The sequence below is a fragment of the Mauremys mutica genome, chromosome 2 (genome assembly GCF_020497125.1).
Source record: "Mauremys mutica isolate MM-2020 ecotype Southern chromosome 2, ASM2049712v1, whole genome shotgun sequence".
Taxonomy (NCBI): Eukaryota; Metazoa; Chordata; order Testudines; family Geoemydidae; genus Mauremys; species Mauremys mutica.
Window position 1 is genome coordinate 196,967,843 of NC_059073.1, and position 22,728 is coordinate 196,990,570.

Below are 22,728 nucleotides of genomic sequence, written 5' to 3' on the forward strand. Positions count from 1 at the left end.
AAAACCGCCCTCATCAACAAGGATACTTTGCCAAGGAAGTAGATCTCATCATGGAACAGGACACCCAAATACCCCAACACAACCTGTTTCAATACAGAAATGAAACACCCTCTGACTGCACATCCCTAGCTGTCATCTACCATCCCATGCTGGAACCCATATGGGGTATCAAACAACTACAATGTATACTCAACGTGGACCCTATCCTGAAAGAAATCCCCCGCCTCTGCAAGCTTATCATCAGAAGCAAGTTCCCCACAGACCAGGACATACCAGTAATGCAGCACGAGACCCTGCCAAAACACATGCAAAACCCAGACATATTGCCACCGCTACAGTTAAGACCCTCCAAAACACACCTTTCAAGATCCTGGGTCCTATCACAACAGAGTGAGGTGGTGTACCTCATTAAGTACACTCAATGCCGCAACATCATATATGTGGGTGAAACCAGAATCACTATGTTCTCAAATGAACGTACACAGGAAAATGACAAAAGACAAAAACATCTTATCTGTGGGTGAATACTGTTCACGGAGCTATCATTCCATATCTGATCTATCAGTCTTCATCCTCAAAGGAAACCTGCACAGCAATACTTTCAAAAGAGGAGCCTGGGAGCTTAAATTCCTATCTTTCCTAGATACTAAAAGTCATGATCTGAAAGACACTGGATTTATGGCTTATTACAACAATCTGTAACCCTTTTTGTCCTATCACTACAGGGGTGTTACAGCTCACTTTATCTTGAATCGTTCCTTAGAATATGTCCTAACTACTTACGGTAAACTATCTTTTGATTTTGTACTTAGCTGTGACTCCATGGGTCACAGACTGAAAGCTACAGATGTAGGTTATACAAAAATGATTCAGCATCCCTCATTACATTCAAGGTGGAAAAAAAATAAATAAAAAATTGTACAGTAATTGCTCCCCATCCAGAACCCGATTTCCATGAACCCTCTAACACTGATCCCACCCACACAAAGCTAATTCTCTAAGAAGTACATACATATTTTATGTAGATCTATTTCTAAATAAGCCCTCAGATATTCTTCCACTCTGATACAAATCACACTATTTACCTGCAGTTAACAGGTAAGTAGCTCAACTACTTATCACAGAGAGAAATGATCTAAACAACGTATTTATTGGTCTCTATTTCTTGATTAAAAACACTTTATGGGCCACCAGAGTAAATGCACATAAAATTACAGATGTTTCAAGTTAATGAGTCAGAGGAGTCTAGGTTTTCTTTAAAATTTTCTGCTTTATGACAACTGTTTTGATGGTGGGGAGAAAAGAGAGGATAAATATGTATTACGCGGCTTACTGTCCATCAGCTACATAGATATGCTCAGAAGTATAAATATTTTAAGATCTCAAAACTCTGCATATCTATGAAACTGAAGTACAAAACCACAACTTCTTGTCCTGTTGTTGTATTTGTTAGTTTAGACTTCTTGCCATCTCAGAGAGATTTTTTTAAACACATTATGTTGGCTTCAAACTTTGTGCTCAAGTGCACAAATGTTTAAGTCACAGAATAATATTCATACCATAGATCTCTTTATAAACTCAGTTATAATTTCAGATTTTGCTTGCTTTTAAATAGGCATGGGCTAATACAGCTGTATTTTGTTTTATCAAACTCTAGTTATCAAGTTTTCCATTTCCAGTGACAAAAATCAAAGACGGATTACTGAAATGTTGAATATTTTACATTTTCCAAGACTTCTCTGTTCACTTTTTATTTATTATGGTAGGGTATTGGGGCCTCACTCAGGTCCCCAATGTGTAAAACACAGAACAAACAAAACCAAAAACACTTGCAGTCTAAGGATAAGACAATAGAGACACGCATTATTCCTTATAATTAAAGCAGGAAATAGACGACATCTCAGCTAACATGGGATAGTCAGTATTCATAAGTTATTACTAGTGCCCTACCAAATTCACAGCCATGAAAAACACATCACAGATCGTGAAATCTGGTTTACCCCTGTGAAAACTGTTGTTTTGTGTGCTTTTACCTTGTACTATACAGATTTCACCAGCATTTCTCAAATTCAAGGTCCTGACCCAAAAGGGAATTGCAGCGGGCTTACAGGGTTATTTTGGGGGGAGGAGGGGTGTCATGGTATGGCCACCCTTACTTCTGCACTGCCTTCAGAGATGGGAGGCCAGAGAGCAGCGGCTGCTGGCCGGAAGTCCAGCTCTGAAGGCATCGCCCCACCAGCAGCAGCACAGAAGTAAAAGGTGGTGGCAATACCATACCATGTAATCCTTACTTCTGCGCTGCTCCCTTCAGAGCTGGGAGGCCGGAGAGTGGCAGATGCTGGCTGAGGGGCCCAGCTCTGCAGGCAGCAGCACAGCAGTAAGGGTGACAATACCATACCATCCTTACTTCTGCATTGCTGCTGGCAGCTGCTTTGCCTTCAGAGCTGTGCTCCCGTGGCCAGCAGCCGCTGCTCTCCAGCAGCCCAGCTCTGAAGGCAGTGTTGCTGCCAGCACTGGCGCAGAAGTAAGGTTAGCAGTACTGCAACCCCCTCCTACAATAACCTTGTGACCCCCCCCCCCCAACTCCTTTTTGGGTCAGGACCCCTACAATTACAACACTATGAAGTTTCAGTTTTAAATAGCTGGAAATCATGAAATTTATGATTTTTAAAACCCTATGACCATGAAATTGACCAAAATGGACCATGAATCTGGTAGGGTCCTAGTTATTACATTTCAGTTAGACCCACTATAGATACCATGAATGCAATAAGCCACTCTCCAGTGTAACCAAAATACACAGCGTATGTTGTAAACCAATCCTGTACAATACTAACATACTTCTACGAGCACATAGCGCATCAGCCACAAGCACAGGTTAAAAAAAAATGTATTTTTGTTTTGTTGGTTCAGACATTTGCATATTCTTACAGAAAAAAAATCATAAGAGTGCACAGGAATTCAGGCCAAATATACTAAAATGTACATCTGAGCTTGGTACAGAAAAATATCCAAACGTTCAGATTCTTTCTGGGGCTGTCTCAGTCTCTTTGTCAGATTCAACACAAACAAAAGGGGGGGGGGCGGGAAGAAGCAAGCTTTATCCTGCAGATTTTGTAACCCAGTCTGGAACTACCATTCATGACTGTAATAGCCCAGGGGTTGGCAACCTCTGGCACGCGGCTCACCAGGATAAGCACCCTGGCGGGCCGGGCCAGTTTGTTTACCTGCCACATCAGCAGGTTCGGCCGATCATGGCTCCCAGTGGCCGCAGTTCGTCGTCCCAGGCCAATAGGGGTGGTGAGAAGCCACGGCCAGCACATCCCTCACCCGCACCGCTTCCCACCGCCCCCATTGGCCTGGGACTGCGAACCACGGCCAGTGGGAGCTGCAGTCTGCTGAACCTGCTGACGCGGCAGGTAAACAAACTGGCCCGGCCCACCAGGGTGCTTACCCTGGCGACCCGCGTGCCAGAGGTTGCCAACCCCTGTAATAGCCGAACACCTTCCTTGTGAAACTGATAGCAACAGCACAGGCCCTACCAGATATACTCACTGATTACACTCTTGGTAAAAAAAATATTTTACCTTATTTCCAGTCTGAATTTGTCTAGCTTCATCTTCCAGGCATTGGCTCGTTATACCTTTTTCTGCTAGATTAAAGAACCTTCTATTACCAAATTTCTGTTCCCCATGTAGTTACTTATAACTGATCAAGTCATCTCTTAACCTTTTCTTTCATAAGCTAAATAGATTGAGCTTCTTGAGTGTATCACTATAAGGCATGTTTCTCAGTCCTTTAAATATTCTTGTGGCTCTTTTTGGAACTCTCTCCAATTTATCAATATTCTTCTTGAATTGTGGGCACCAGAAGTGGACACTATTTTTGTAGTGGTTGCACCAGTGCCAAATACAGAGGTAATATAACCTATCTCCTCCTACTCAATATTCCTGTTTATACATTCAAGAATTGTATTAGTACTTTTGGCCACATTGTTGTTTTGGTAGCTCATGTTCAGTAAAGTAGCCACCCTGACCTGCAAGTCTTCCCTTTTAAGTCAGGTTGTTTTATTTAACTTATGTGGCCTTCTTTCTTGGTTACAGCATTTTTTGGCATCTAGTACAGTGTTCTTAAACAATTCCCAATTATCATTCACATTTTTATTTTTCCCAACTTATCTAGCTCAATTTTTCAGCATTGTGACATTGGCCCCTTTAAAGCACCAAGTCTTTATATTGATAGTTTGGATTTCATTCTATTTGCACATTATAAATGTGATCAAGTCACTTGCACCTAACCTATCACTATTTTTTTTTTAGTTCTGTGATTAGTTCCTCTTTATTTGTCAAGACAAAGGCTAACGTAGAATCCCCCCCATGTTGGATGCAATACTTTTTGAATTAGGAAATTGTCATCTGTAATGTTTAGAATTTGTTTTAGTACCAGCAGTACGAAACCTCCAACTGTGCCATTCGGATTGAAGAACCCTATGATCATACAACTTTTTTTCTCTACCCATTGTACGTAAGTGTGTAAGGAGCTGGTCAACCTTAGTGTAAGTTAGTAGTCTTCAACAGACATCAACTAGTTCCCAATCTCATGCTTTACCTGTTAGGACATTAATCCATAAGCATTCAAGATTATTTTCTTCTGAGTGTCAGTGGGTGAGCTGACAGGTAATGTCATTTTTGATAGAGTTCCATCTTGTTGCATCATATTGACATCTGCAGGTTCATCAGCAGATTGGAATCTTTAGATCTACCTCAGAGATCTCTGGAAATTGAGCTAACGGTGTAACTGAAGATACAATTTCATGAACTCTCTCTTTCAGATAAAAATACTGTATGGTGAGTGTATTAGTTTTAGATATTTTAGACTTAATTTTGTGAGTATGTGTGCGCGTGTTTTGAAAATGGTGTCAATGTTGTGGGCTTCATTCTTCCAGTGGAAAAACCTTTTCAGAAAAATAGGTTTTACACTATTTCCTTAAGACAGTCAGACTCCGGATTAATGTGATCTCCTCTGCAAGTTAGAGCCCCTTATGTGGAATGCTGTGTCTCCAGCTCTCACATACTTTGTCCCAGAGGAGCTCAGCTGTCACAGTTTTAATCCATACACTTCTATATAGAATACATGAAAACTTGTCTGTAGCAATCCAACAGTTAATACACTAATGAGAGAAGATAATTATTGGATCATCAATATGTCATTTGATCTATCTATTGGCCTACTATGTGCTGAAAGAACATCTATTTTAAAAAAAAGTCTGATAGCCTTATCACACATGTTATAATAAAAGTCCTTATTAAACAGAGGTCATAGTTCAGTGTCCCTTTGGGGAAAAAAAAGCTAAATATTCAGACTCCCTTCTGTTGATCTGATAAGACCGAGCAAGGGGTGACTAATTAAATATGTGATTTCTTTAAGTGGTAATTGTCTGACTCCTGATGTAGTAGAGCAATCTATAGTACAGAGCATGGAATGAACTCAGAAATAGGCTCACCAAGTCATTTGGAGTGGGTGGGAAAAGCACATAATTCAAGATTCATTACTACTTAATGTTTCAATGTTTAGGCTCTGTCCTAATTAACACTGAAAGGGGTGGTGATTGGCGACAAGTTAACATTCTGAAGCTATACAGATTTCAGTCATCAACATGCATTTACTCCCTCTATTTACCTTTGGTTTTCAGTCTGTATTTACATTGTCAGAGCAACTGGTCCCAGGCAAAATTAGTGTTATCCAGGTTAATGCTATGCATTAGATTTTAAGTCCACTGTAATGTAACACTTCATTACTACCTCTTTCTTCTGTTTAGTTTATGTTCCAGTGTGGATGACCCAATTGGCCATAGCCCAGATTTGTACTCTGTGATCATTATTTTTTCTGTAAAGCTGGGAATGTGATAAAACAGTTGGGTAGCAGAGGCCAATGCCATACCAAGAAGGGAGAGCAAGAGAAATGTTATCAGAAAGAAAAGGTCATCCCAGTCTACCATGCCTGTCTTTTTCAGTTTGGTTCTAACTGACAAACAAGCTTCCTTAAAGTCAGTCTAATAATTCAGCTGAACATTAAAATGCAAAGAATTATTTTAAATCAATTTAATTTTTCCACCATAGATGTGGGTTATTTACTGTCTTCATTTGAGGCTGCTTGGACATACCTAGCCATTGGTTTCCCTTTTGTTTCTAATCAGTTTCACTTTTCAGGCACTGCCTCTAATGCACTAGCACATAACTGCAATGTTTGAGTTGCAAAGATGGAAGGCGGGCCCAACCTCACGAAGAGAGGGAAGAGCATCTTTGCAAGCAGGCTGGCTAACTTCACCGGGGGAAGGAGACCAAAGCCCGGAGGTCAGTGGGGAAGTGGGATATCGGGAGAAAGCACAAGTAGGTGAGTGCAAGAGGGGAGGGCTCCTGCCCCATTCTGGGACACCAGGACGATCAGTGAGTTATCTTACATGTCTTAGAGGGAGTAAATGCATGTTGATGACTGAAATCTGTATAGCTTCAGAAAGTTAACTTGTCGCCAATCACCACCCCTTTCAGTGTTAATTAGGACAGAGCCTAAACATTGAAACATTAAGTAGTAATGAATCTTGAATTATGTGCAAGAAGCCTGGGGAACAAGCAGGGAGAACTAGAAGTCCTGGCACAGTCAGGGAATTATGATGTAATTGGAATAACAGAGAGTTGGTGGGATAACTCACATGACTGGAGTACTGTCATGGATGGATATAAACTGTTCAGGAAGGACAAGCAGGGCAGATAAGGTGGGGGAGTTGCGTTGTACGTAAGAGAGCAGTATGACTACTCAGAGCTCCAGTATGAAACTGCAGAAAAACCTGAGAGTCTCTGGATTAAATTTAGAAGTATGAACAACAAGGGTAATGTCATGGTGGGAGTCTGCTACAGACCACCAGACCAGGGGGATGAGGTGGACGAGGCTTTCTTCCAGCAACTAACAGAAGTTGCTAGATCACAGGCCCTGGTTCTCATGGGTGACTTTAATCACCCCGATATCTGCTGGGAGAGCAATACAGCAGTGCACAGACAATCCAGGAAGTTTCTGGAAAGTGTAGGGGACAATTTCCTGGTGCAAGTGCTGGAGGAACCAACTAGGGGAAAAGCTCTTCTTGACCTGCTGCTCACAAACAGGGAAGAAATAGTAGAGGAAGCAATAGTGGATGGGAACCTGGGAGGCAGTGACCATGAGATGGTTGAGTTCAGGATCCTGACACAAGGAAGAAAGGAGAGCAGTAGAACAGAGACCCTGGACTTCAGAAAAGCAGACTTCGACTCCCTCAGGGAACTGATGGGCAAGGTCCCCTGGGAAAATAACATGACGGGGAAAGGAGTCGAGGAAAGCTGGCTGTATTTTAAAGAATCCTTATTGAGGTTGCAGGAACAAACCATCCCGATGTGTAGGAAGAAAAGTAAATATGGCAGGCGACCAGCTTGGCTTAACAGTGAAATCCTTGCTCATCTTAAACACAAAAAAACAGCTTACAAGAAGTGGCAGATTGGACAAATAACCAGGGAGGAGTATAAAAATATTGCTCAGGCATGCAGGAGTGAAATCAGGAAGGCCAAATCATACTTGGAGTTGCAGCTAGCCGGAGATGTTAGGAGTAACAAGAAGGGTTTCTTCAGGTATGTTAGCAACAAGAAGTCAGTCAAGGAAAGTGTGGGCCCCTTGCTAAATGAGGGAGGGAACCTAGTGACAGAGGATGTGGAGAAAACTAGTGTACTCAATGCTTTTTTTGCCTCTGTCTTCACAGACAAGGTCAGCTCCCAGACAGCTGCACTCTGCAGCACGGTATGGGGAGGAGGTGACCAGCTCTCTGTGGAGAAAGAAGTAGTTCGGGACTATTTAGAAAAGCTTGATGAGCACAAGTCCATGAGGCCGGATGCACTGCATCCGAGGGTGCTAAAGGAGTTGGCCGGTGAGATTGCAGAGCCATTGGCCATTATCTTTGAAAAATCATGGCAATCGGGGAAGGTCCCAGATGACTGGAAAAAAGCTAATGTAGTGCCCATCTTTAAAAAAGGGAAGAAGGAAGATCCAGGGAACTACAGGCCAGTCAGTCTCACCTCGGTCCCTGGAAAAATCATGGAACAGGTCCTCAAGGAATCAATTCTGAACCACTTAAAGGAGGGGAAAGTGATCAGGAACAGTCAGCATGGATTCACCAAGGGCAAGTCATGCCTGACTAACCTAATTGCCTTCTATGATGAGATAACCGGCTCTATGGATAGGGGAAAGCAGTGGATGTGCTATTTCTTGACTTTAGCAAAGCTATTGATACAGTCTCCCACAGTATTCTTGCCAGCAAGTTAAAGAAGTATGGGCTGGATGAATGGACGGTAAGGTGGATAGAAAACTGGCTAGATGGTCGGGCTCAACAGGTAGTGATCAATGGTTCCATGTCTAGTTGGCAGCCGGTATCAAGTGGAGTGCCCCAAGGATCGGTGCTGGGGCCGGTTTTGTTCAATATCTTCATTAATGATCTGGAGGATGGTGTGGACTGCACCCTTAGCAAGTTTGCAGATGACACTAAACTGGGAGGAGTGGTTGATACGCTGGAGGGTAGGGATAGGATACAGAGGGACCTAGACAAATTAGAGGATTGGGCCAAAAGAAATATGATGAGGTTCAACAAGGACAAGTGCAGAGTCCTGCACTTAGGACGGAAGAATCCCATGCACTGCTACAGACTAGGGACCCAATGGCTGGGCAGCAGTTCTTCAGAAAAGGACCTATGGGTTACGGTGGACGAAAAGCTGAATATGAGTCAACAGTGTGCCCTTGTTGCCAAGAAGGCTAATGGCATTTTGGGTTGTATAAGTAGGGGCATTTCCAGCAGATCGAGGGATGTGATCATTCCCCTCTATTCAGCACTGGTGAGGCCTCATTTGGAGTACTGTGTCCAGTTTTGGGCCCCACACTACAAGAAGGATGTGGATAAATTGGAAAGAGTCCAGCGGAGGGCAACAAAAATGATTAGGGGGCTGGAGCACATGACTTATGAGGAGAGGCTGAGGGAACTGGGATTGTTTAGTCTGCAGAAGAGAAGAATGAGGGGGGATTTGATAGCTGCTTTCAACTACCTGAAAGGGGGTTCCAAAGAGGATGGATCTAGACTGTTCTCAGTGGTAGAAGATGACAGAACAAGGAGTAATGGTCTCAAGTTGCAGAGGGGGAGGTTTAGGTTGGACATTAGGAACAACTTTTTCACTAGTAGGGTGGTGAAGAACTGGAATGGGTTACCTAGGGAGATGGTGGAATCTCCTTCCTTAGAGGTTTTTAAGGTCAGGCTTGACAAAGCCCTGGCTGGGATGATTTAGTTGGGTTTGGTCCTGATTTGAGCAGGGGGTTGGACTAGATGACCTCCTGAGGTCCCTTCCAACCCTGAGATTCTATGATTCTAAATGCAAACAGAATTCTCATTGAATTTCTGTAAGTCATAGAAATATTTCTGTTCATTTTGGATTTTGTAAAACCTTACTTCTATAAAACGTAATATTAGAATTTAAATATGAACTGAACTGACCAGTGGGTGTCTCTATCCTAACTTTCTGCCTTTTCCAATCAAACCCTCATCCCTTTGTGTTCCAGAAACAAAAGTTAGTTTTCTTGTGTAGTCAAACACGCAATATATTTTGTAGTGCTTTACTCACTCTAGTTTTAAATATCCCACATGGAACATCTTTCATCACCTCCCTTCAGAAGCTATTTCACAGTCTAAAAAGGATTTCGGTTATGAAGTGTTATGCCTGAGTGTCTAGTTTGAGCTTTACAAGACTATGGGACATTTTGATCTTTTTTACAGTAGGAACACCACAACACACACACACACACACACACACACACTCCACTCATTTAAAAGAAAAAGGATTTCTGCCAATCAACTATTGCTTTGTTCCATTGACATAATAAACCAAGATCTGATCTATTCTTTCTAATTTTGAATATCTGAGGACATTTTTGTTGGTGCTGGTCAATTCTTCTCAGAAGGTAATATCAACATCTTCACTCTGCTATAGTGATCAATACCATTCTCTGGTCTTGCTGTCAGTACTTCAGTCAGTATCACGTCTTAAACAAGCTAGGGACAAAAGTCATGTTACTCATATTTGCAGATCCCTAATAAATTTGTAATCTGCCCTACCCATGGGAAGAAGAGACTCCCTGCTCCTTTCTCTTTACACTCAATTTCAGTGCATCCATGCAAGAGAGAATAAATTTTTCCACAATATCTCCACAGACGAAGGAACACTAAGATAGACATTCTCTTTTGGGATGACAGAATGAAACTTTCATCACCAGGTACATGTAACAACAGTTACATTTTACTTTGCAACTGGCCAGACTTTTGAATTATTATTGCAGCAAGTAGAAATGCAGTCAGGTAAGCAGCAACAGAAAAGAGACAGTCAAAAGTTGTAGGAAAATTCAAATAGAAGGAGATGGGAGGAACAGATCAAAAAGAAAAAAAAATCAGAAATAGAATATTCAGCAAAATAATCTTATACAGAATGTAGGCACTGGACATACACCTCCAACAAAGAGGCCAAAAAATAGCTTATCCATTAATATTACAACAGACATGAGAAATGTAGCCTATCAATGATTATGCACACATAAAAACTGACCTTCTAAAAGCACAACCTATTTACAACATATTCATTTGTTGATAAGCAATGAAAATGTGAACAGACTGTGTGCTATATGAACTAACTTGCAGGGTTTTTAGTTTTGCTTTTCCTTGCAGGCAACATAATTACAAAGGCAGTATATAGAAGAAGCTGAAGCCTTTGAATGTAGCATAAACAATTCTCCTACATTTTCAGTTACATGGGGTTTAGCCAGCAACTCCCATTTGTGCAACTCTGAAAATTTAGAAGCTTGTTTATGCTCCAGCTTCCTCTGTACAGTATCATTGCCTGCAAGGTAAATACAGTACAAAAAAAATCTGAGCTAGTCATAATATTATGATTAATAAAAGTAAATTATACAATTCTAGAAATGGATGGGTCAGGGCTTTGGCTACAAGGTTATAGAGTTTTTCCACTTATAGTAGGTTGCCAACTTAAATGCATCCTGAAATCCAGATAATAAATCATCATTCGACAACTGTAAGTCTACCTAAAATTAGTTTGATGGCCTCGGTTCAGTTCATTGGACAGGTGTTCCCATTACAAAGATGAACACCACAGCTAAGCACTAGCTACCACCCTTTTGGTAGTCTTGGCAGACAGGCCAAGGATTGGATTGTCATGGATACTTAACTCCCTTGTTTCCACTGGTGGTATGTCAAAAACAGGAATGAAGTGTAATTTTGAGGACATGTGGAGAAGACAGTGTATGATCACTGACCATGAGAGGGATACCCAATGGATAGAGAACATCAGTCTCCAAGGTGGTTAAATCGCTCCTTCCATCTGCACTTGATTAAAAAATATATTGTATGAATTAACATATAGTATTGTACTGTATGCTCCATATGGCAACTGCTATTTAACTTCCCTCAACATATTATGCCCTTTGCAAAACTAGATGATTTGCCTGCACATTCCCTCCAGCATTAATCTATGTGTTGAATATGAAATATTGCAGCTGGCAAGTTTAGAAATCCTCTCTCTGAATACTGTCTGGATTCAGGCAGTTTCAATCAAAAGGTGGGTAGCCAAATAACACCATACATGTGCTGCCAACGGGGCTGTCTAGGGCTGCCATAAATTGAACACCACTATCCATCATTCTTCTAATCTGTATAGCTTTAGCCCTTAGTGGCAAAGGTTTGATTTGCACATGTACTTTAACACTTCCTGGTGGCTATGTTATGTCAGGGACACCAAAAAATATTGTAAATGGTTTAATAAATGTTGACCCTCCCCCATTAATAATAAGACGACAGGCACTGTGAGGCACATGGCAGTTCTGTTCCGCGTGGTTATTCCTACATGGATTGAGGGCTGTTTGCATTAATTTGCTATCACCGCACGTCACCCAGCAGCCAGCAGTAGATTCATCACCAGTCATATGTAGTGGAGGGTAGAATGGAGAGATAATGCAGAGAAAAGATAAACAGGCCCAATGCCAGGTATTTTAATAAATTTAATATCAATTGTACTTGGGAAAATAATGTCCTCAAATCAGCTCTAAGAGTGGCTTGTTCATTTTGTGGCTCACATTTGTGCTAGTGTCCTATGGGAGGGAGGATGGTCTAGTGGGTAGGGCACTGGACTGGGACTCAAAAGATGGGGTTAAGGTTCCCAGCTCAACCATAAACTTCTTATGTAACCATGTGCAAGTCATTTACTCTTTCCTGTGCCTCAGTTAGATTAGCAGAGCATGTACAAACTACCTGACATCCAGTAGCTTCCTAATGAATTGACTAATACAGCTATATAGTTAACACTATGCTTGTGCCGTTCAGTATCTCCTGGTTCAGATAGCTCAGTTTTCTTTAGCCTCTGCTTTTAGATTAATAAAATGCATGTGATTATACAAGAAAGAAAAAAGATGGATCAAAGCATTATTATAGAATCATAATTTCAATACATCTATTGTCTAGGAGGCTGGTTTATGTTTTTCAAGGAGACATTATTATGGGCACAAGAGATAACTATCCCACTGCTTAGGACAAATAGAAAGTATGGCAAAATGTCTTAACCAGGGGATTGTCAAAGATCTCAAACTCAAAGTAGAGTCCTACAAAATGTGGAAACTAAGTCTTGACTTTAGTAAGGCTTTTGATATGGTCTTGCATGACCTTCTCATAAACAAACTAGGGAAAGGCAACCTAGATGGAGCTACTATAAAGGTGAGTACATGACAGGTTGGAAAATCATTCCCAGAGAGTAATCAGTTCACAGTCAAGCTGGAAGGGCATATCAAGTGGGATCCTGCAAGGATCAGTTCTGGGTCCAATTCTGTTCAATATCTTCATCAATGATTTAGATAATGGCACAGAGAGTACACTTACAAAGTTTGCAGATGATACCAAGCCAGGAGATGTTGCAAGTGCTGTGGAGGTTAGGATTAAAGTTCCCAATGATCTGGACAACCTGGAGAAGTGGTCTCAAATAAATAGGATATAATTCAATAAGAACAAATGCAAAGTACTCCACTTCAGAAGGAAACATCAGTTGTGTACATACAAAATGGGAAAAGAAAAGGAAAGAGAAAAAGTACTGCAGAAAGGGATCTGGGGGGTCACAAGCTACATATGAGTCATCAGTGTAACAGCATTGCAAAAAAAGTAAACGTTCTGGAATGTATTAGCAGGAGTGTTGTATGTATGAAAGACACAAGAAGTAATTCTTCTACTCTACTCCGCGCTGATTAGGCTTCAACTGGAGAACTGTGTCCAATTCTGGGCACCACATTTCAGGAAGGAAGTGGACAAATTGGAGAAAGTCCAGTGAAGAGCAACAAAAATGATTAAAGGTCTAGAAAACATCCCCTATGAGAGAAGATTGAAAAAACTGGATTTGTTTAGTCTAGAGAAGGGAAGACTGAGAGGGGAGATGATAACCTTTTATTTACTTGAAAACTGTTCTTTCAAGGAAGAAGGAGAAAAATTGTTCCACTTAACCTCTGAGGATAGGACAAGAAGCAATGGGCTTAAATTGCAGCAAGGGCGGTTTAGGTTGGACATTAGGAAAAACTTCCTAAATGTCAAAGTGGTTATGCACTGGAATAAATTGCCTAGGGAGGTTGTAGAATCTCCATCATTGGAGATTTTTAAAAGCAGGTTAGACAAACACCTGTCAGGAATGGTCTATACCAGGGGTCCCTGCCATGGCGCCCATCATGGCATCTATGTGCGCCTGCCTACTGGCCGCCGGAAAAGCAGCCGCCGAAATGCCGCCAAGAAGCAGCAACATCAAGAGCAGCTGCCGACGAAATGCCACTGATTTTCGGCGGCAACGCCTCTTGATGACGCTACTTCTTGGCAGCATTTCAGCGGCGACGCTTGTCCGGCAGCCACGCTCCTCGGCGGCTAGTCATCAGGCTCCCGCCTCACTGAATAGGTTGAGGACCACTGGTCTAGATAATACATAGTCCTATCTTGAGTGCAAGGGACTGAACTAGATGGCCTCTCGTGGTCCTTTCCAGCCCTAGGATTCTATGTCTAAAACAGCATACATGTTAAATGCTGACAGACTCCAGTTATTGGTGGGGCAGGATTGAACGTGGCACTTCTGAAGCTTAGTGTATGAGCCTCTACTGCATAAGCTCAAAGTTACATGGCTCTGAGCCAAGGCTGTAGCAGACTCATTAAACTCTAGCTGGGCTAGGTGTCACTAGAGGGGACAGAGCACCACACCACATAGCCATGTGTTACAGAGACAACATGGTCCAATAGACTGAACATAAAAAATAGAAACCAGGGAGGCCAAAGTTTCACTCCAGATTCTGCTAATAACGTGCCACGTTGCCTTTGCCATGTCATGTAACTGCTACATTAAATGGTAACCAACGAGGTGTCCACATAGGGAAAATGAAAATAATACTATTTCAGTACCCGACAGGGATTTGTGAAGATTAAGTAATGTTTGCAAAATACTTTTAAAATATAAAAAAGTTAAATGCTAAGAGTCAGTAATCTTAATGATCTCAAACAATAGAAGTATTTGACTGCTTAATGCCCATATTCCGGCTAAGGCCTGATCCACACCTAAAACATAGGTTGCCCTAGCAACGTTGCTCAGGGATGTGAGAAATTCACACCCTTGGGAGATGTAGTTAAACTGACCTAAACCCCCTTATAGACACCATGAGACCAACAAAAGAATTATTCCATCAACCTAGCTACCACCTCTTGAGGGGGTAGATTTACTACAGCAATGGAAAAACCCCTTCCATTGAGCTAGTACAGTGTCTACACTACTGCTGTAGTGCTTTTAGTGTGGATATAGCCTAAGATGGCATCCTTAATTCTCAACTCCTTCCTTTTTTAGATTTTAGACACTCTGGCCATTTCTTCTGGTAAATAAATACCCTCTACACTTCCATGCACTGCACCAAGGCAAGAGAAAGTTCCCTTGTACATATGGTGTAGACATACATACGAGGGTGAAAGGGGCTGATTCTTTTTTCAGAGCAAGTCATGCTTGTGATAAATGTAATCAGTCTTAATGGAGAAGATTCCTCTCTGGACAACCTGAAAAGGTTCTCTTATCTGACAATGCTCTTCTACATATTCCATTTAATGTTTCCTTAAAAGTTTGGTACATATTTTAATGCAAGACAGTGGTTTTCCCAAATCATTGCATTTCTGAAAGATGTAACAGTGTCAAGTTTTCTTTGACTGTAACATTATCCAAGCTGCATGATCAATTGGCCTAACTTTCCAAATCAAAGAACTAGAAAATGGATTTTTATGTCTCTCTAAAGAGATTATATGTTGGGTATAAACTTGATTCACTCTAACAGGATTATGTAGATCAGAATAATTTACTCTGCTCAGGAAAAAAACATTTTGATTAAAAAGTTTTCTTTATAACATGTAATACATCTCCTTCAAATATCTGTTTTCACAAGCTGTGACGCACTTTGTGACAAGGTTACAGAGCATATTTTATCTATAATACTTAAGGCTCTGATTTTCTCAAATCACAGAAACAAAGGAGAGGTAGACCTAGTCAGAACTCCATCAGAAATCTTTGAGAGTGGAAACCGTGAAACTACTGTAAGAAGCAGTACTGCTGTCGTTCAGATTAGAAGCAAAACCAAGGTCTGTATCCTTTTGAGTCACTAAAAATCCCATTGTAGATTTTGCAAAAGCAGCAGTGTCAACACCAATGTCCTACCCAATGTCCAGCTTGGGTAATTACATACAGCCTGCCTAAATTCCCCTTACTGTTTGTTATCATGTGATCTAATTCCTTCTCGCTTCTGATCCTAAATGACTTCATGTTAACCAGATGCTCTATTTTACCCTCGAGATGGCTGAATTTCAGTACTTCAGGGAAGCAAGTATGAAGAGTTATAATAAAGTTATCATGGGACCTTTCATGTTGAAGGACAGCCTATAAGTGACATTTATTAAATGAGTACACTATAAGTGAAAAGAGAATGTCTTGACAAAATCCTGTTTAAAATTAGGGCTGGCCAGGAAATAAAAATTCTGCTTTGTGGAAAAAATGAGGTTTCAAAACTTGTTTTCATTCAACATCAGAATAAAACCAAGATCTTTCAAAGTTTTTCTTAAAAAAACAAAACAAAAACAAACCTCCTTCCCCACCTCCCCCACGGAGTAGCCAGTAGCCCAGTAGTTATGACACATACCTGGATGTGAGACACCCAGGTTCAAGTCTGGTCTGATTTGGAGCAGAGATTTGAACCTGGGTCTTTTACACCTGCGGGGAGTGCTCTAAACAGTGGGATATTCACTATTCCAGAGTAGAGTTAGTCAAAAGATTCCCAAACAGTTTTATGTAAAATACATATGATCAATTTCAGTACAAGTCCATAAAAAGTGTAGAATAGTGCTTTAGCCATAGCCTACTGACATCTTCAGGTTTTCACAGGACTGTTTTTATTACACTCTCAGTATATCATATAATGAACCTTCTACAGTTAAAAAGTAGTTTCTCCATAGTCTTTGTATGATCATTCCTCACTCCAATCACATTCCAGAAGTTTGCACTCTTTGTTGAAAGTCCATGAGGATTAGAAAAGGACATATTGTCTTGGGCCTTTCCTTGTTTTCAAAATAGTCTTCCTTAACATACATTTCAGCCAAGCTGCCAGTATATTTCCTATAAGTTCCTCCAGGACAGATTTATTTTGCTCAACTAATTGCTTCCCTTGTTTTTCTTTTCTATATTATCTTTTAATGCTTTTTTCTGACACTCATCCAAAAAACATGTAGGCCTGTGCTTATCTCTAAATCATATGCTATGTTCCTTTGAAGTGTATTTATCCATCCTATTGAAATAGATGGTACAATTGTATCTCTCTCTCATTTAAAACAAACAAAACAAAAAGGAATGCCAGGGCTATAAGATGGAAATTCTATTTTTCCCATGTTCCTAAAGAAGGTTTCTTCTATATTCTCAACTTTTGTAACTTTTTTTATATTAAGTAAAAAAATCAAATTGATAAAATGAAATGATTTTGAATGGTACATGTTTTTAATTTAAAGTGGATTTAGGTATTGGCTTTCTTTTTCATACAGCTCTGTCCCAGTTATTTTTCAATATTGGATGCTGCTGCTCTGTTGCTTCCAGGAGAACCAGAAATGAAGTCAGAGAAGCATGCTGCTTACCAAGGACAAAGAAAAACAAAAAACTGAGTGAACTTCTCCACAGGACTTAAGTGTTTAATATCAATAAAGCCGATCTGCAAGGTTGCTATGAATATATTAGCTAAAACTTAAACAAGACTCCCCTTTGTTTCCTCCAGCATTCAAGCTTAAGCCAAGTTGTTTTTGTCATATAAAACTTAAAAGTTTAGAAATTCATTTAGACATTTTTTAAATGAAACATTTGGAGTTGAAACAGCTTTTCATTTTTACATCTACTTTTGAAAAAACAAAATTTGTTTTTAAATCAAACATTTCATTCAAGCTGAAACAAAATTATGTTATGACTTTTCAGTTTGCCAGAAAGCTCAAAAAATTGCATTGGGTAAACCCGGAACAATTCTTTTCCCTCATGATTTTTCAGAATGGGCAGTTGAAAGACCCCAGATGTCAGTTCTCTCTCCATGAATCCCAATTTCTTCCTCCCTTAGTTTCCCCATTACCTCCTCCTATTGCCCCCAACCACCACTAGTGGGAAAGAGCTGCTCCTGAAACTCCTATGTACCTGGTCTTATCAGCAGGCTCCTGGTCTTAACAGGCCTGAAGCACATAGATCAAGCAGAGAGATGAGTGCCCCTTATGGGGGACCACCAAGTGATCTCCCCTCATCCATAACCAGTTCCTCACTCTGACTCTGCCTGAAAAGTAGTTCCGTGGCACTACTATTCACTACTGAGGAAATCAAGAAAACTCAAAGATGAGCTTGGAGGTGGAGGCCAATATCTTTCCAAAAGTGACTAATGATTTTGGGTGTCTAGCTGGAGACATCGAAAAGAGGTCTATTTTCAGAAAGGGTTGAGCACTTGCTCTCAAAATAAGGCCCCTTTAAGGTGTCTCAAGCTGGAAACCCCAAAATTGAGGTACTCAAAATGTCTAGTCACAGTTGAACCTCTTGACCAGAAGGACCAGAGTGGGGGATAAGAATCAGCTCCTTGAATGTGCTCTAGTCAAGGAAGACTCAGAACATGTCTTTAATATGGATGTATTAACAGGAAATGTAAATTCCCTATATCCCTCTACTGACTGGTAAGATTTTTATTATTCTGAGGACAAACCTATGATCTCCCACTGTAAAGCCAATTCAACAGACTGTTTAAGGTGGGTCTACCGTGGCAAATGCCCAGAAGCGCCAATTATATAGGATTTCACATTCTCCAATGTCAAGGGCTTAGTGTGAGAATTGTGAGTACTAAATTCTAAAGAAAGCAGCACACGTTGTATAGCCTGATATTCAGGACAGAATTAGAAAATGCAGAATGGTTTCAATTCTAACAATTAAGGAGAGATACTGTAAGATGTGACCTAGTGCCACAGGAGGTCTGATTCAATATAGCTTATGTAGGAATGCTCACTAAAATTGCTACAATGTCTAGGTCTCAGAGATTTACTGCACATTAAGTGATGAGGGACACTGTCTGCACTGAAGGAAAATGTGTGCTGTCCCTTTACGGGATAGCTAAGCAGAAAGTGACTTGCTGCAGCCGTTTCAGACCAGATCACCACAGTGATGCTGACCAATCCCCGCAGCTGACCAGAAGGGAGCGGGGACTACTTAGGTCCACACCAGTGTAGGAAAAGCTCTCTTTTACCTAGACCAGGAGGAGCAGCAGGGAACAGCAATACAGCAAACTTTGGTCCCCGAGTTATTCTGCCATGTGATAGCAGACCAGATGAGAACAGGTAAGGGCCCACCCCCCCTTTCAATCCACAGCAGCCCAAGCAGGAATGTTGTAGCAGAAAGGAAAGAAAAGGGAGTTTCAAAGTCATCAGTGCAGGGCCATAGCAGGCATGTTAGAGCAGAAAAGGGAGAGGTTTCCAAACCTACCACAGAGTGGGTGGAGTGGGGCTTGAGGGGCCATGGGAGACTGAGGGGTGGGATCCTTGCCACATGGACAAGGGGTTGGACTACAGACCAGGGTTGGTGGATCCCAGGGTAGTCTGTCTGCCTACCAAATGGAATTCCTTTTATGGGGAAGGAACGTGTATCCTGGGGAAACAAACACTCCCAGTGGTGAACTAACTGCCTTTGGGGATGGAGGAGCCAACAGAGAATTGATTTAAGAAGCCCAGATAACTGCTTCCAAATTTTCCACAGCACTACAAGGCTTACAAGGAGCAGTGGGTTGTTCAAAACTACATTTGAATGAATGGATTACAGAAGAGGAGAGCGACACAGCTGGCAGGGGTGAGTGTGACCAGAACCAGATGGAGACTGTAGGGGCAGGGCGTGAAAGTGAGTCCCTCCCATCCAATGCTGCAATGGGTGTCTGTAGGGGGGGGACCTCGGTGGGGTTCACGGAAGCTCCCTCTGTCGTGCGTCCCTCCTACTCTATGGAAGATGGGGTAAGCGGGGTGCAGGAGCAGGGGGAAGGGGGACACCCTGACATTAACCCCCCCTCTTCCTTTCCTCCATCCCTGGGTGTGTGTGTGTGTGTGTGTATATATATATATATAAATAAATGATTATAAAATTACCTGAACTGCACATTTTTTTCTTCTGGGTACTCCCTGACACTGAGGAATAAAGCCTAATTAAACCACATCCAGTGTCTCCTGTCCTTCCGGCCTAGCTGAGCTAAAGCTTGTGTTTGGCAGAGCCTGCTGGACACTAGCAGTGCAAACACTCCCTTTGCAGAGTAAAAAGGAACTGAATAAGATGATACAGTAATTGCATTCACACAGTAACTCCTCACTTAAAGTCATCCCAGTTAACGTTGTTTTGTTGTTACGTTGCTGATCAATTAGGGAACGTGCTCATTTAAAGTTGTGCAAGGCTCCCTTCTAACGTTGTTTGGCAGCTGCCTGCTTTGTCCACTGCTTGCAGGAAGAGCGGCCCAGTGGAGCTAGCTGGTGGGTGGTTGGAACCAGGGTGGACCGATAGCTCCTCTATCAGCTCCCCGTTCTCCTAAGTTCCCTGTGCAGCAGCTGCCCAGCAGGCTGGCAATTCTAACTGTCCCTCCCACAACTGCCATGTGCTGCTTCTGCCTTGGAGCTGCTCCCAGAGACTCCTGCTTGCTGGGGGGCAGAGGAGGAAGAGGGGGTTAATATCAGGGTGTCCCCCTTCTCCCTGCTCCTGCACCCCACTTACCCCATCTTCCATAGAGTAGGGGGGACACACGACAGGCAGCAGCAGCTTGGTCTGGTCTCAGCTTGCTGATCTAATTAACAAAGCAGTGTACTTCTGACCCCACCCTTCATACTTAAAAGGGAAATGCATATCTCTCTCTCTCTCACACACACACACAGAGGATGTGTGTCTCTGTCTGCCCAACCTTCTTTCCTGCTGCCTTGTACAGTGAGTAGAATGTGAGAGTTAAGCCTTGAGGGCTCAGCCATTTGCTAGTTCATCATTTAGCAACAAGGCATTCCCTGGAAATATCCCACCCTCTGACTCCTCCACGTCAACCAAGCTTCACAATCATCATCACTGTGTACCAGTATTAAATTATTTGTTTAAAACAGAAAGAGAGAGAGAGAGAGAGAGAGAGAGTGTCTTTTTTCTGGTGACAAAATTTCCCTGGAACCTAACTCCCTCATTTACATTAATTCTTATGGGGAAATTGGATTCGCTTAACATCATTTTGCTTAAAGTTGCATTTTTCAGGAACATAACTACAACGTTAAATGAGGAGTTACTGTATTTAAAACTAGCTCAAAGATTATCATTACAGCATTAATTATTGCCCCCCAGAAGAAAATGTCTAGGATCAATATTCACACTACTGAATCCAGCGTGAATCGTGGAAGACTGCTGCACCAAGTCAAACAATCACTGGAAAATTACAAAACGGAGTCTACATATTTAACACTACAGACAGACTTTTTTTCCCCCAAAAGAAAAATGGCTCTCTCATAAAAGCAGGGCCGGTACAACCATTTAGGTGACCTAGGCGGTCGCCTAGGGCGCTAGGATTTGGGGGGCACCATTTTCTTCGGCAGCGACCGCAGCGGCCGGATCTTCGGCAGCCCCAGTCGCCGCTGGCATTTAGCTGGAGGGAGATGGGGTAGGGGGGCGCAGGGAGGGCCACCTGCAGCAAGTAAGGGGGGGCGGCACGCAGGGAACTCCCCGCCCTAGCTCACCTCTGCCCCGCCTCCTCCCCAAGCACGCCATGGCCGCTTCACTTCTCCCACCTCCCAGGCTTGCGGCGCCTAAGCTAATTGGCACCACAAGCCTGGGAGACAGGAGAAATGAAGCAGCCACGGCGTGCTCGTGCGCAGCGCAGGGGTGAGCTGGGGTGGGGAGGGGTGCCTTAGGGCGGAGGAGGGAGTTGCCGTGGGGGGGAGGCACCTCAGGGCGGGGGGAGGGCACATGATGGAAGAAATATCCTTGCACCGGCCCTGCATAAAAAGAGATGTGAAATAGTACGTAAAGGGCTATTCCAGTAGCAGTTCAGAAACATGAGCATGCTGCTACTAGGTTCTTGAAAGCTTCTTTAACTCTCCCAGGGAGAACAATGAATTGCAGACTTTTGTAATTGTAACAGGATTTTCATAAGAGAGGGAATTTCATGGGGACATTATAGAAGCCGAATTCTTTGGGCAATTTAACTATAGACTGGACAATATGTCCCTGATACTAACTATATAAACCATGGGACACTTACAATCCATGACCATGTTTTTCACAGTCCCTAGTCTGATCCATAGAGTACCAATATGGCAACATGTACTTGTTCTCTGCTGTCAGAGAATACATTCCGAGCCGGATTGGTTTCCTAATTGGCCAGACAGATGCTTTCAATGCGTAAGCCCTATGAATCAGAGTTTCTCTATACAATAATAATCTCCGCGTTTGTGGCAGGGCAAATCCCCTCCCCACAGCCCTTTGCCTGCTACAGAAGCGCCCCCCCCCCCCAAAAAAAAGAATGAGAATGGAAGATGAACATTGTAGCAGGACCTGGATGTGATCCCATGGAGGAGGTTTGTTTGTTTATTGATTTGTTTGTTTTTGAGGGGAAGTGGTGGCATGTGGATGGTATATTGAGGAGCATGGGAAAGCAAGAGAAACTGTAGAGGAGAGGGAAAAGATTAAGGCAAATAATATCTAACGGGACAGACCATAAACTACAGGGTAGGAGGACAGTGGATAGAGAGGCGGGGGGGGGGGAGGGAGAGATATTAAAATCGACCAAGGAAGAGATACAGAGATATACAAAAGAAAGGGGAAAAACATGGAATTGGGAACAGGAAAAAAAGTGAAGTAAGACATTTTGTAAAATGTTACATTAAACATGTTTAATGTAAAGGAAAGAAAAAGTGTTGTAATGAAATCCATGAGAACCTACACATAAAATATTAATGTTTGAAATGGGGGAGGATTTATTGGCTTTTCCCTTTCTCTAATCAATGCTGCTAAACCATCCCAAGCAAGAATGACATCTTAAATTTATAAGGCTACTTCTGACAAG

At 42.1% G+C, this 22,728-nt stretch overlaps 1 long non-coding RNA gene across 1 annotated transcript; it reads left to right on the plus strand.

Moving 5' to 3' along the window:
- The first annotated feature begins 4,727 nt into the window (after positions 1 to 4,727).
- Positions 4,728 to 17,328, plus strand: LOC123363643. Its single transcript, XR_006576842.1, has 3 exons — positions 4,728 to 4,847; positions 15,634 to 15,748; positions 17,195 to 17,328. It is a non-coding gene; the product is annotated as an uncharacterized LOC123363643 (long non-coding RNA).
- Positions 17,329 to 22,728: the final 5,400 nt, after the last annotated feature.